Here is a 15,281-nt window from a genome sequence, read left to right as displayed (position 1 = left end):
ATCAATTTTAAACATTTTATTCGAATTTAACGATATCTTATAACTATATACTTATTAATTATTGTTGAATTTTTAATATTCATTAATTTATCTATTAGATTTTATATTGTGAAAAGTAAACAAAATTTATATAGACTATTTAAAAAAATATTACAGGTAGACTTTTGAATATTTTTTAGTATATAAATATTCGTAAAAGTTACTTTTTCTCTATCGATACACAGTATCAAATAGAATAAATAATATAGACAATGATCGCTACATTTCATCACTATATAAACTTAGCTTATAAGAATAATGAGATGTGTAACGACATATCGTTTGAACAGCTTTTTTGTTTGAAAAAATTATTTTCATTTTTCCTTAATACAATCTTGGTTACTTAAGCATAAAAATACATAAAAAAACTTAATCTTCTATTCTTAAATTAAAGGTAAATAACAACTGGCTAGTACTTGCTAGATCTCGTTGCTTATATAAATTGTTTTATAGGTAAAACTAAAATATTTTGATATGTCTTTGTTGTTTGGTTTAACACTTAATGGTTAGCACTAGTAGTTTAGAAGATGTTAAAAAATAGGAATTAAAAAAAAAACATCTGAGTTCGTTTGAACAGCGTAGGGGGTTAGGTATCGATCTAGCACGCGCGCGGCTCGGGTTCGAATCTTAGTTACGGCAATTGCGATTTTCACTTTCTATCTTTAAACCGACAATATTAGGTCTAACTATAATAATAAACATTCGAAATCAGCATCAGTGCTTCATGAAACTCTGAATTATTTTTCATAATTTACTTTTATTATTATTATTATTATTATTATTATTATTATTATTGTTAATATTATTTTTGTTGTGTTCTTATTATTGTTATCATTATAATAGCGGATAGAGATAAAAAATCATTCATTTGTGCGAGTTCAGAAAAAAGAGCTCTTTAAGAGCTCGTTTTGATGAGTTCTTAAAGTCTACAATAAGCGGCGCGTTCGACCTCTTCAGAAGGTCCTAAAGACGTCTTTTAGACGTAGACTCTGACGTCCAAATCAGAAATCTGAGCTCATTCGGAATAACTTAATACGTCATTTTGCTATCTGGGTATATTCTTGATACAAGTCTGATAAAAATACAAAGAAGAATAAAAAGTTTAAAAATTAATGACATTTAATTTATCTGTCACTTTTAATTTTTAATTTTATAATTTTCAATTGTTTAATTTTTTTTAACAAAAAAATTCGTTCTAAAAAATTATTTTAAAAAAATCACATTTTTAATTTATTAAAATTTCTACAAGTCCATTTTTTTAATAATTTTTTTTTTGCCATAATTTATTTATTAAAGAAAATTTAAAAAATTGTGAAGTGACAGTTAAATTTAATGTCATTAAAAATTACGAAAGTTTTAGATTTATTGATATCATTGGAATTATTACAGCTTATAAGTATTATAAAAGTGTTCCGAGTAGATTTCAGACTAAATTTGTATGTACATGATCATACATATTAATAACAGTAGAATATTTAATTACTTTTTAAATGAATTTACATTATAATTAAAGCAAAAGATTTTAATTATTATTATTTACATTAAAAAATCAGAAAAAAGTAATCTATAAGTAACAATTACTCGTTTAAAAAAAAATTTTTAAATATTTTTTTTCAAATTCAGATATTTAATCCTTATCACTAAAAATAATTTTATTTGTTTCAGAAACTTAATAATTTAAAGAGAAGATCCCGTGATCCGCATGGTAGCGACCTCTGGCTCAGCATCAAAAGACTTGATCTCCCACTTGAAAGTCTAGGCCCAGCCCATCGGGCCCAAGAGTTTCTTGGTGGGGACTCACTGTAGGAGAAGTGGTCCGGCGTACGAGAGGAGGAGAGTCGACCGTGAAATTAAAACATGATGAGGGCTCTAGATTGAGATGCGAGATGAAGAGAAAGAGAGAAGAGCTCGAGGGAGAGCGAGAGCAGTCGATTGAACCGAGACGAGAAGGATTTCAAGGACGCATTCATCGATAATTTCGTCGGTGCTTGAGAATAAACGAAACAAAATTAGTTTTAGCAACGCAACTCTAATATCTTTATACACCATGAAGATTTAATTTAACAACAAAAAACTTTATTGAATTACTTAATCGATTAATTTAATTATATAATGATTCAATTATTAAAAAAGGTAAGATAAAAATTGATTAAATATAAAAAGATCTAAATACTAGCAACCTTGCAGTCACTATGTGACTACCGTGACTTGAAAACTATAAATAAATGAAAATTTGCTTTATTAAATAATTAATTTTGTAAAATTGCACTGTACTTTTATAACTATTGACGTTTTTAAAGATATAAGCTTATCCCGATGTTACACTCATCGAGAGCTTTCATTGGAATACCCACATCAATTTTGAAATATTTTTCATATATACATATATGTATAATATATATAAATATATGAAAAAATGATGTGGGTACTCAAATGAAAGGTCTCAATGAGTTTAATGTCGGAGTGAGCTTATATCTTAAAAAATGTCAATAGTTCACAAGAAGCAAGGTCAGTTCTTAATTACTGACACTTTTTAAGATATAAGCTCATCCCGATGTTACACTCATCAAGAGCTTTCATTTGAGTACCCACATGCACTTTGATAAATTTTTCATATGTACATATATATAATATATATAAATATATGAAAAATTGATGTAGGTACTCAAATGAAAGGTCTCGATGAGTGTAATATAGAGATGAGCTTATATCTTTAAAAACGTCAATAGTTCACGAGATACAAGGTCATTTCTTGATTATGTATTTAACGATAGAGCATTTTCGAATGCAGCTTAAATACTTATATTAAATGACTATTGGTGAGGATGATATGAAACCTTGAAAAGGCACAACTTCAGGTTAAGACCTTTCTAATGATTTAAATTTAAACATAAAAACTTATTTTATTATATAAATACACTGGCCACAAATTTTTTTTATTCTCTTAATAATATAGATTATTAATATTAATATCAACATTGCTTATGCCAATTTTTATTCCCCGACACACTAGATGACGATAAAGAACAGCCAGACGCGGAGAGAAAAATTTCTAGACCCTCATCTCGGATTTCTTGTACCCGAGGAACCCCTGTGGTGTTTAGGACCTTTCGCCCCACGTCTCAGCTTGTTCTCATTCACGGAACTAGTTGATAATCCTCGGAAGGATTGCCACGCGCGAACGCGGCCAAAAGGTTCACCCTCACAGTCCAATAATTCTGATCCTAAGCCACACGGTTCTCCCACGTACGTTCACATTTAAATACTACACACTCTCTAAAGAAGTTTTACCGAACTTCGTCAAGTGAGAATTTTTTGCGCTTCCCGTTCTCTGATTTATATAAACTTTTTTTTTATTCTTTTTCAAGATGATCAAGTAGCAGAGGAATTCACAAGACCAACAGCGCTCGGAATTGGACGATGATTTTGGACTCTACTCTTCCGGACGATAGACTTATACCAATTGACAAAGCCTGATCTATCCACTACTTATGCGAGCGTGAGTAAGTATAAGGGCTCTTTATATATCACATGCCACGGGATAAATTGTCCAGAAGTTTTCAGAGGTCGGCTTGCTTTGTAGGATTATAAGCCCGGCTATGAAGAACCAGCACCAGCGAGCAATGGCTACCAGTTACAAATCACTGGGTACCAGTTACCAGTTGGCAGTTGCCACCTCGGTTGATCTCTGTTGGCCTCAATCCACTTGATCAATGTCTCCATGCCGTTCTCGTTAGCTTTTTTTATTGCTACAGTCACTCTAAAATATTGGAGTAAGTGGAGCTTTAATATTAATAAACTCTAAATTAGACGTCTCGCTAGCGAATTCTTAGCTAGATGTTTAATAATTTACCATTTAGTTTTTTACACGGATATAATATATGAATCATTTATTTAAAAACCTCTATGAATTCAGGATACATTTAATTTATTAAATAAATTCACTAATTGCAAGAGAAAAAAATATGTTTTTTTTTTTTAATAAATAATTCATATATACTAGCAACCTTGCAGTCACTATGTGACTGCCGTGACGTGAACTACAAATACATAAAATTTTGCTTCATTAAATAATGACTTGTTAAATTGCACTGTACTTTTTTAACTATTGACGTTTTTAAAGATATAAGCTTATCCCGATGTTATACGCATCAAGAGCTTTCATTTGAGTTCCCACATGCATTTTGATATATTTTTCATATATTTGTATATATAATATATATAAATATATAAAATATATGAAAAATTGATGTGGGTACTCAAAGGAAAGGTCTTGATGAGTCTTATATCGAGATGAGCTTATATATTCAAAAATGTCATTAGTTGACAAGATAGCAAATCAGTTCTTAATTATTGACATTTTTTAAGATATGAGCTCATCCCGATGTTACACTCATCAAGAGCTTTCATTTGAGTACCCACATGCATTTTTATATATTTTTCATATACACATATATATAATATATATTAAAATATATAAATATATTAAAAAATGATGTGGGTACTCAAATGAAAGGTCTCGATGAGTGTAATGCTGAGATGAGCTTATATCTTTAAAAATGTCAATAGTTCACAAAATACAGCCTAAATATCATCATAAATTGACTATTAGTAAGAATGATATGAAACCTTGAAAAAGCCACAAATTCAAATCAAGACCTTTCCAAAGATACCAAATTTACCCATAAAAACCTATTCTATCATATAAATACACCGGTCACAAAATTTCTCTTATTTTCTTAATAATATATATATATATAATAATAAATAACACGGTCAATTTATATTTGATATCTTAAACCAGGTCCAATTAACACGACCCTCGTGTTTGTCAACAGCACCTATAAATTTTGACACTGATGGAAAAGCTGGATAATTACCCTGCAGAATTATAACGTCAAGTAAGCAATATATATTCGAGTGTATATTTATGTGTATGCAGGTTAAACGGTTGGAAACCCATAAATGCCAACATATCCTTCGTGGTAAGATTTTCTGTGAAATCCTTTTCACGCATTTGGTTCCACGGCAATACGTCTATAGTACCTTAGCTTACTCGGTACTCGATGCTCCGTCACGATAATTAAAATCCCTGACGAGCGACGAATGCAGAGCACAAATAAATATTATCCAATAGAACCGGGAAAAAATTTAGATGTAAATTTAGACGTAGCCACAGCAATAGATTATTACGGCTACGGCTGGGTCTCTTCTTATTCTCCTCTTTTGAGGAAGCAGCACAAAAGTTTTTGGCCATTATGCGGCGATTCAGCCCTAGCACTCACTACTGGACCTTTAACAATAGCCGACTTTGGGGCATTGTACGATCTTCGGTGTATAGTACGCGGGTGATTCGAAACAGGCTCTCTATCTCTTTTTCCCTTTTTTCATTTATATTTTTTATTTTCCTTACACCAGTTCTTAGCAGCGTAGCGCTCATACAAGCAAGGACTTAGCTCTCTTGTCCTTATTCACGTGCTCTCGCCTCCATTAAATTTCATCCCACTGGATTGTACTACAGTGTGTTTGTTATGTAGTACACGGAGAAAAATTAATTATACTACCTACTATATAAAAATAGTAACTCCTACTATCTAAAATGGTAATAAAATTAATTAGTAACAAAATAATAGGTAGTATCATTGACAATTATAATAGTTACTATTAATAATAATAACGATTACTATCAAAAATAATAATTGTAATTATTATAAATTATAACTGTTACAATCGAAGATGGTAACTGTAACCATCTCAGATTGTAAAAATTCTGAAAGAAAAAATAATATGTTTACTTAATTAAATCCTTTATTTAGATCCATATTTTAGCTAATGTACATTTTTTTCTTTTAAATATTAAAATATTTTAAATTCCCTTCAAAATTTTTTTTTGAAAATTTGATTTTTTTGAAGATTAAATTTTTTTTTTTTTAATTTAAATTTTCTTGAAAATTATGTTGTTTTAGAAAAACTTGTTTTAGACAAATAAAAATTTAAATATAATTTCAATTCGAATTGAATCCCGATTTTTTGTGCACTACACTGCACTACAGCTGCTTTTAGTTTATTCAGAAATGCATCCACAGTAACGCAGCAGATTCTTAATTTTTTAAATATTCTTTACTACACGGAGAAAAATTAATTGTACTATTTACTATACAAAAATATTAACTCCTACTATCTAAAATGGTAATGAAATTAATAAGTCACAAATTAATAGGTGGTATAATTGACAATTGTAATAGTTACTATTAATAATGGTAACGATTACTATCAAAAATGATAATTGTAATTATTAAAAATTATAACCACTACAATCGAAGATGTTAACTGTAATCATTTCAGATTGTAAAAATTCTGAAAGAAAAAATAATATAAATTTATTTAATTAAATTCTTTATTTGCATCCATATTTTAGTTATGTACATTTTTTCTTCTAAAATATTAGAACAAGTACACAGAAAGAAAGATTTCTTGACTGGAGAACAAAATTCTTGACTCAAGTAAATTTTTGGTCGCCCGAAGGAAGATTGAAGTTGTCTTGGCCGAAGTAAAAATTTTTCTTGAAATTCTATTCTTGGTGGAAGTAATTTTTTCTTCATTCAAATTATCATAAATACTTGATACAAGAAATTTTTATATTTGATCAAGATTTTTAGATACTTTAGAGAAGCAGCGCCACTTACTTCAGCTGAGAAAAAAATTTTTTTATCTTGAGAAAATTTTTCTCTTGAATATTTGATACTCATTTTAGATTATTTTAGCGCGCAATTATACATATTGAATGAAAAAAAATAATTCAATATTATTTGATCTTCCCATTTGACATGTTAGTCAATAGAAATATTAATGAAAATTTACTATCAAGATATTTAATTTTTTGGAGCAAGAGAAAAATTTTCTCAAGACAAGAAAATTTACTTCTGTCAAGAACTTAATTTTTTGGAGCAAGAGAGAAATTTTCGCAAAACAAGAAAATTTTCTTGACTTAAATAAATTGTCTTGGATCAAGAAACGTATTTCTTGAAGCAAGGGAATTGATTTGTTGGAATAATTGAAATTTCTTGTGTCAAAAAAAAATTTCTTTTTCGCCCAAGTAAATAATTATGAAGACAAATATTTTCTTGACTCAAGTGAACCTTTCTTTCTGTGTAATAACACAATCGTTTAAATCCATATTTTAGCTAACGTACATTTTTTTCTTTGAAATATTAAAATATTTTAAATTCCCTTCAAAATTTTTTTTTGAAAATTTCATTTTTTTGAAGATTAAAAATTTTTTTTTAAATTAAAATTTTTTTTTAATTTAAATTTTATTGAAAATTATGATTTTTTTTTTAAATTTCAATTTTTTTTTTTTAAATTTGGCGTTGAAACTTGTTTTAGACAAACTTGCACTGCACTACAGCTGCTTTTAGTTTATTCAGAAATGCATCCACAGTAACGCAGCAGATTCTTAATTTTTTAAATATTTTTTACTAGCTTAGATAGTAGTTATTATTATTACTGATGGTAACTGCAACCATCAAGTTATATTAGGAATTACGATTTTGATAATAGTAGTAACTAATTAAAATAATAACAGTTATTATTACTAATTACCATCATAATAGTAGTAGTTACCATAAGGATGGTAAATACTACAATTCAGATGGTTTACTGAATTATTTAAATAATATTTACTATACTATTGAATTCAGTTGGTAGATTTTAACATAACTAGATAATAAACTCTACTATAAAATTTTCTCCGTGTAGATGTAGTCCGTTAGCAATCTGGTAGTCGCCTGAACGTGGTAACTGGTAACGTTCTTTTAAAATCTCTTACTGAGACTCATCTCTGCATTTCGTTGAAGCTTATTTTTTTTCTTCATTTTCATTATCATCTTCCTTTGGTTCTCGTTCGAGGTTCAGCAGAGCCCGATGTCTTCATTAGCCACATAGCGATGAGCATAAAGTCAAGCTCGTCGAAAGTCAGGGATTCCTAGCGGGTGGCTGCAAGTCGGCCACGCAATTTTCGTAGAATAAGCCGACAAGAATCTGGTTTCAGAATTTAGTTTAGTTTGTCTCTCTATATAATACTACACCGGCTACACGTATACTATGTACGGCAAAGCCGCTACTCAAAGCCGCTCTGAGTAGGTATTCTCTGGTCAACTAAAACCAAGATTATCCGCCATTCGGGAATATACTTTTGGCAATAAAATAAAAGACTTCTTCTCGACAACAAAAAGATAGATGATAAAACATAAAAAAAAAATATGAAAAAAAAAAAAACTAAGGAAATAACATTTTAAATAGGCGGTTTAGCTCAAGAATTTCTCACATCCATTCTCAGTAAGTCCCTCGTGATATATGTATTTATTAAAATTCGTATTATAACTGCTTTGTGGATTCCGATGATACTTGTTCGCTGATACCACTCAGAGTCAGATAATAATGTGTTGATGAGATGCCGAAAAAAATTTTTAAATCATCAAATGAAATAATGTTTTTTATCCGGAAAAAATATATATTATAATCTGTATTATTGAGAGAATAAGAAAAATTTTATTTTCAGGATAGTCATATGATGAAATCGGTTTTTTTAATGTCATTGCCTAGGTCTTGACTTGAATTTGTGCCTTTTAAAGGTTTCATATCATTCTCAGCGATAGTTAATTTATTATTATAAGTATTTAGGCTACATTTAAAAATTCTCTGTTTATAGATGCATATATAAGAAATGACCTTGTATCTAGTGAACTATTGATATTTTTACAGATATAAGCTCATCCTGATGTTACATTCATTGAGACCTTTCATTCGAGTACCCACATCAATTTTTCATATATATATGAAAAATATATGAAAATGCATGTGGGTACTCAAATGAAAGCTCTTGATGAGTGTAACATCAGGATGAGCTTATATCTTAAAAAATGTCAATAGTCAAAAACTGACTTTGCTATCTTGTCAACTAACAATATTTTTGAAGATATAAGCTTATCTCTATATTACACTCATCGAGACCTTTCATTTGAGTACCTACATCAATTTTTCATATATTTATATATATTATATATATGTATATATGAAAAATATATAAAAATGCATGTGGGTACTCAAATGAAAGCTCTTGATGAGAGTAAACATCGGGATGAGCTTATATCTTAAAAAATGTCAATAATTAAGAACTGACTTTGCTATCTTGTCAACTAATGATATTTTTGAAGATATAAGCTCATCTTGATATTGCGCTCATCGAGACCTTTCATTTGAGTACCCACATCAATTTTTCATATATTATACATATTATATATATGTATATATGAAAAATATATCAAAATGCATCTGGGTACTCAAATGAAAGCTCTTAATGAGAGTATCATCAGGATGAGCTTATATCTTTAAAAACGTCAATATTAAAGAAAATACAGTGCAATTTAAAAAAAATCATTATTTAATTAAGCAAAATTTTATTTATTTATAATTCACAACACGGCAGTCATGTAGTGACTGCAAGGTTGCTAGTAATATATAAAATAGGTAAATACATAAATGTCAAAGTTATACCCTAAAAATATAAATAGAAGTACATTAAGAAGATCTGAGAGTGATTTACCTGGTTGTCAATGTGTGGCTCTACTTTGAATCGGGCTTCCTTAAAAGATCCAAGATCCGTCAGCCTATCTCTGTTCTATTGCCCCCAATTCTATATCTTCATCTTCTCAATAGTATAATATAATATAGTAAATGCTCTTCTTTTCTTCTTGGTCCTGCAGTGTCGACGGTGACAAAAGCTTAGGTTTGTTATCCACCTGGAGAACGAATAGGAGCCCTGTCGACTTTGAGGCTTTGGCCTGTACCAGGACCAAGTCATTGACAAACCGACAATAGGACCACCGCGAACAAGATCGATAGGCTGCAACAAGCAACACCCAGTTCTCAACTTGCCTAACAATGTTAACGGGCTCTTTTTTTCATTGTTGTCGAACTTCCTGGCACCTAGTACAGTTTTGTAAATTACAATGAATTTTTGACAATGTAAGTGCAAAGCTAAAAGCAAAAACTACCACGATGTTTATAACAATAACTTACAGAACCGATAAATAAAATAACCAAACGACTGACAAGATCTATCTTTATTTCTTTAAGAATTACTGATCAAGATGAAGAACATAATACTCTGACGTGTATATTATTGTAAGCCGTGTGTATTACCGAAACACAAAAGCAACTTAATAAAAAATAAGGATTACATTGTGCTGGCGAAATAACTTTTAAAATGCTCATTAAACTCTGATGTTTATCGTCATCATCATAATCATAATTAAATTCCTTTATCCGGAAACACACACACAACAGGTACTATAAATATTTGTACCTAAATATTTAAAACGTGTTACATTTAAGTGTTTATATTAACTATTATATTTATTTCAGTCGGCTGATTGGTCTCTTGGTCATTAATTTTATGATTAACCGGCGTGTATCCCGACCTGGTGGGCACCAGCCAAAGCTGTCAAGCGTAAGTGTATATTTTAGTTACAAAATTGCGGCGAGATTTTTTACTTTCGGGTGGGAAAAAAAATAGTTTTTAAACATAAAATAACATTTCAAACTTGTAATAGATTAAGATGATTGGGACTTGACCAAAACTGGTTGTATTTTGTATAATATATGGGTGATTCTCTGTAAGGACGTCCCTTTTTTTTTTTTTTTTTTTTTTTTTTTTTTTATCGAACCAGTAGAAAAAATACAGATCAATATATTTACATGTACATAATTATATTACTATCTGTCCTATAGAGATGCAAAAGCATCTGTGCACAGGACTGGTATAATATTTATTAATTCGAGATAGCGAATTCATATAAATTAAAGAGATAACAATTATAAGTTACTAAAATATAGAACATTACTAATTTAAGTTTTAAAGTTTTGTGCCAAAATGCAATTACTAGCCTTCATATATTTATAATCCATTTCAGGAGATTATTCTTATTTGATTTCTTATCACTTTTCAAACTCTTTAAATTATTGGGTAGTTTATTAAAGTATTTAATCGCAGTGTATCTAGCACTCTTGCTAGCAATTTTTTTATTTATCTTTGGTAAAGAAATAGATCTATTTCTAGTGTTTACACATACATTTTCACACTCAACTTTGCATTCATCATAGAACATTAACAATGAACTGAGAATATAGGTTTTACTTATATCGAGTACATTAGACACATTATCGCCTATTTTATTAATTATTTTTCTCTGATCAAATCTGTACAAAATTGTCCGACCAAAATATTTTTGATTTTATTAGAAAAAAAATTAACAAGGGCTACAAAACTATCAGTTTAATCTTAAAAAATAAACAGCCGATTTAATTTTTGCTTTTTCGATATTTGTGTATCTTTTGCCATACAACATGACAGGGGACTGTTTGCCAGGGGACTGTTTTTTTTTTATCAAATTGAGAAAAATCAAGCAAACTATTTCAATGCATTCAACTTTTCAAGTTCTCAATGAATGTTTACATCAATTAGAATAATATTAAGACTTATGGATCCAATTTTATAAATAAAAATAGTTGCCAGAGGACTGAGTTTTGAAGTGGCCCAGACACATATTTCCAGCACAAACGGTGCTTTGACACTAAATAAAATGCCGATAAAGCGCTAACAGCCCTATGGTTATTAACTCAAGGCTAGTTAAGTCCTTATAAACCTTACAAAAGGTAAAATAACACGCTGGATTTTTTTTTGGCTTTTAACTTCTGGCAGGGGACTGTTCTTAAAATGCCTGAGACAAACTTTGGTTTAATGAATTTAATGAAACAAATTAATTTTCGGCACTTTTTATTTAAGAAGATTGTTATTTAACTAATTAAGTTTATAAACATTATGGACCAAATTATATACTATGGATGAATAACTTAGAATTTAATCTCAAAGTTTTAATTTTGGGAATGGGACAGCCCAGGGGACTGTTATTTCGGTGGTTTATGAATTTATAGAAAAAAAATCAAAATTTATTTCATTTTACTTTTCAATGGTCCAAATAGAAATGTCTTTTTACTTTCGTAATAAATTTGTTTTAGTAACAAAATAACAATTTTTCTAATAAAAAAATGCCTGGGACAGCAAAAAACATCCTTACAGAGAATCACCCATATTTTAGTTACAAAATTGCGGCGAGATTTTTGAGTTTCGGGTGGGAAAAAAAATAGTTTTTAAACGTAAAATAACATTTCAAACCTGTAATAGATTAAGATGATTGGGACTTGACCAAAACTGGTTGTATTTTGTATAATATATATAAAAAAAAAAACCGAATTGGATTTCGGTTGACCATAAGAGTCCGAATAACGAGGAATTATAGTCCACGCCTATTTGTCTTCCTCTTGAGAATGTCATTATTATTTATATTACTATCTAATACAGGTATTTATTTAACTTGAGCGTGTGTGTGTAGTTAAGTATGTAGTGAATGTTATTTTACTTTTTATTTTTTTTTTTTATTTTTGAATTTTTCAGGCTTGATGGTTTAACTACGCAACGACGTTATTAACTTATACAAAGATATAAAAGCGTGACTATCGTTTTCACATGGGCTACGGGATGTTTATATTTTATTTACCTACGGTAATAAAATGCGACACGCAGTGATTGCGGCATTGTCGGTGGCCGTTGTCGTTGGGAATTGACCGAGAAATCGAACGTGCCTCTGTACGAGGGTACTGAGCTGCCAGGTACACATCAGCGGATTTTTTTTCATGGTAACGTTGAACTTGTTATTTTTTTTTTTTTTTTTTTTATATATTATTGTAGTTTATAAGTAAGCGTATTGCATTGGAAACTATTGCGATTTAATTGAATTACCTGTAGGTGTACTTACAATTTTAATAGGCTCTATTTCAAGTTAACTTTCAACAAACAATTTTTTATGACTCAAACTTTGAATTTTATCAATTTTCAAAGTTCTTTTTTCACACTGATAAAAAAAATGACTTGATTCGAGAAAAAATTTTTCTTCAAAATGTCATTCTTGTTTCAATTAATTAATTAATTAATTCAATTCTCTTCACTTGAGAATTTGATTCTCGAATCAAGAAACTTGGTTGTTTCAAAATAAGATATATCATAATATATATCAAAATATATAAGATATATCAAAATAAAAATATATACCACTTCGCCCAAGAATTTCTTTTTTTTGGATTAAGATAGACAGTAACATTGGTTCAAGATATTACCGACGTTCCAAGTATGTCTTGACTTTTGAATTAAGAAATTATTTTACTTGTTTTAGAATTCGTTGATATTATTTTACTCCCTTTAGAGTTCGTTGAAAGAAACAATTTTACTGTCGCAGCCGTTTTAGAATTATTGGCTGTATTATATTATGAACATTATGTAGATTCAATAACCATGATATTGATCAGTCTTTCGGGTTATATATTCGGGTAGGTCGTCAGTAAATCTGTCACACAGATTTTTGCATCATCCATGAGGTACTGTCGAAAATCAGAATCAAGTTTAGCTTAAAATTTAAATTAATTATTGAATATATTTTTAAACAATTAATTAAGTTATATATTTTTATTAATATTATTTTATAAAAAATCAAATTTTCTTCTTTTTGAGAAATCTACTTCCATTTCGGCTGCCGAATGGCCTTTTATTTTTACTTGTTTTAACTATACAAATATTTGAATTTTTACTATTCTCTGTATTAATAAATATTTTTTGGTATACAGAGAAATACAAATTTTTTTACTTCAAAATTTTTTTCTGACTTAAATTTAGAACATTATGAATAAAAAAATTTATTCTTGAATCAACAATCAATAATTCTTAAAATGAAATAAAATAATTCTTTATTGAAAAAACAAGATGACACTGGATATCATCCCAGATTATATTGCGTGATATCTGGATTATACTCATTGTAATTTGGATTATACTAGCTACTATCAGAAATTTTTTTTCACTCAGTATAATTTGGGATAATATCCAGTATCATTTTGTTTTTCCCGTGTAAGACAACTAGTTCTCTTCAAAATAATTTTCTTGGAGCAAGAATATTTTTCTTGAATAAAGATATTTTTTTTATCGGTGCACAAAATCATATAATTAGTCACCAATTAAAAGTACCTTGACAAAAAAACCCTTGAGAAGATACTGGTGTGGATCTTAGCCGTGAATGATTCGATTCTCGTTTGCGGGCCCTGGGACGATAATCTCCCGGGTCCCACGGCCAGGATGTGGTACGTCACCGGGTCCAGGCAATTCGCTACAGTGGCTGGCGAGGGTTAAAGCCTCAACTCGGCTGACTTGTACGTAGTTCTGGAGTGTAATTAGCGCCAGTACGGTTCTTTGTACACAATAACAAACTCTTATTCTTATGGTTGATGTTGATGTTGATGTTTCTGGTGTTGTTGTTGTTCTTCTTCTACTTCTTCTTTAGCGATTGTATGTAGTTGTCGGTTGTCGGTTGTCGCTGCAGACGTTATACAGCAAATTTAGCGATATACAACACGCTACGCCGTCAGAAAAAATCAACGGTGATGTAATGACGTTTGTTAAGGCTTAACCCAACGAAAAATCGTCGGCATTGTGTCTTTTGAAATCCTTTTTAAATTTAAATTTACCGGTTGCTTGTTGCCGATTGTTACCTTTTTAGGGTTCTGTTGAATTTTTTCGTTAACCTTTATTTATTTTTATTTTCATTATTATTGCTGTTGTTGCTGTTATTATATATGTTTAAAGGCATCTTATTAGTTTCTCCAGGTCTAGTCCGGTTTACCCGTTTCTAAATTTGGATAATTAAGTTTTAAGAATGAGAGTTAATTAAGAGATAAAAATGGCGGGTGTTAGTAAGCTTTTTGTACAGTGATTTGTTACGGATCGCCCCGGAATAAAATAAAGTAAAAAAAATAAAATAAAATGAGGTTTATTGTATATTGGATACATATAGGCAGCGACTGGTAAGGTGTAGAGCGTAGTAGTAAGTATAGAATGAATCTGAAGCAGGTAAAAGTCATTTTCGATCGTCAGCAGCAGAATAATAAAATACTTTATACCGCAATGGAACACTATTCTTACTCTGGCAAATTGCAAGTTCCATCAACCAATTGAATTTATTTATCCATATAAATGCAAGTGAAGATATAGATGTTTAACATATGAACATATTCCAGGACTCACACCGATATAAGGATTTGTTTCTATTTAATAAGCTTTATTAACTGTTAATAAATGA

General features: G+C 29.7%; 1 protein-coding gene and 2 long non-coding RNA genes across 5 annotated transcripts in view; all 3 read left to right on the top strand.

Moving 5' to 3' along the window:
* The first annotated feature begins 3,066 nt into the window (after positions 1-3,066).
* On the top strand, positions 3,067-3,806 carry LOC123270718. 3 transcript variants are annotated; one of them, XR_006510673.1, is made up of 3 exons: positions 3,067-3,285; positions 3,408-3,542; positions 3,623-3,806. It is a non-coding gene; the product is annotated as an uncharacterized LOC123270718 (long non-coding RNA). The 3 variants fall into 3 exon arrangements; XR_006510680.1 differs by having other exon boundaries at positions 3,597-3,806; XR_006510675.1 differs by having other exon boundaries at positions 3,594-3,806.
* A 1,040-nt stretch (positions 3,807-4,846) lies between these two features.
* Positions 4,847-10,703, top strand: LOC123270710. Its single transcript, XR_006510672.1, has 5 exons — positions 4,847-4,940; positions 9,804-10,065; positions 10,177-10,386; positions 10,465-10,549; positions 10,653-10,703. It is a non-coding gene; the product is annotated as an uncharacterized LOC123270710 (long non-coding RNA).
* Positions 10,704-12,322: 1,619 nt separating this feature from the next.
* Positions 12,323-15,281, top strand: part of LOC123270646 (transcriptional activator cubitus interruptus) — a 142,721-nt gene continuing 139,762 nt past the window's right edge. Inside the window, exons 1-2 of the mRNA XM_044736793.1 lie at positions 12,323-12,460; positions 12,554-12,795. The gene's annotated coding sequence lies outside the window, so the exon portion shown is untranslated. The remainder of the gene's footprint in view (positions 12,461-12,553; positions 12,796-15,281) is intronic.

This window comes from Cotesia glomerata, linkage group LG1, assembly GCF_020080835.1.
Source record: "Cotesia glomerata isolate CgM1 linkage group LG1, MPM_Cglom_v2.3, whole genome shotgun sequence".
NCBI lineage: Eukaryota > Metazoa > Arthropoda > Insecta > Hymenoptera > Braconidae > Cotesia > Cotesia glomerata.
This window is presented reverse-complemented; position numbering and strand designations above follow the sequence as displayed.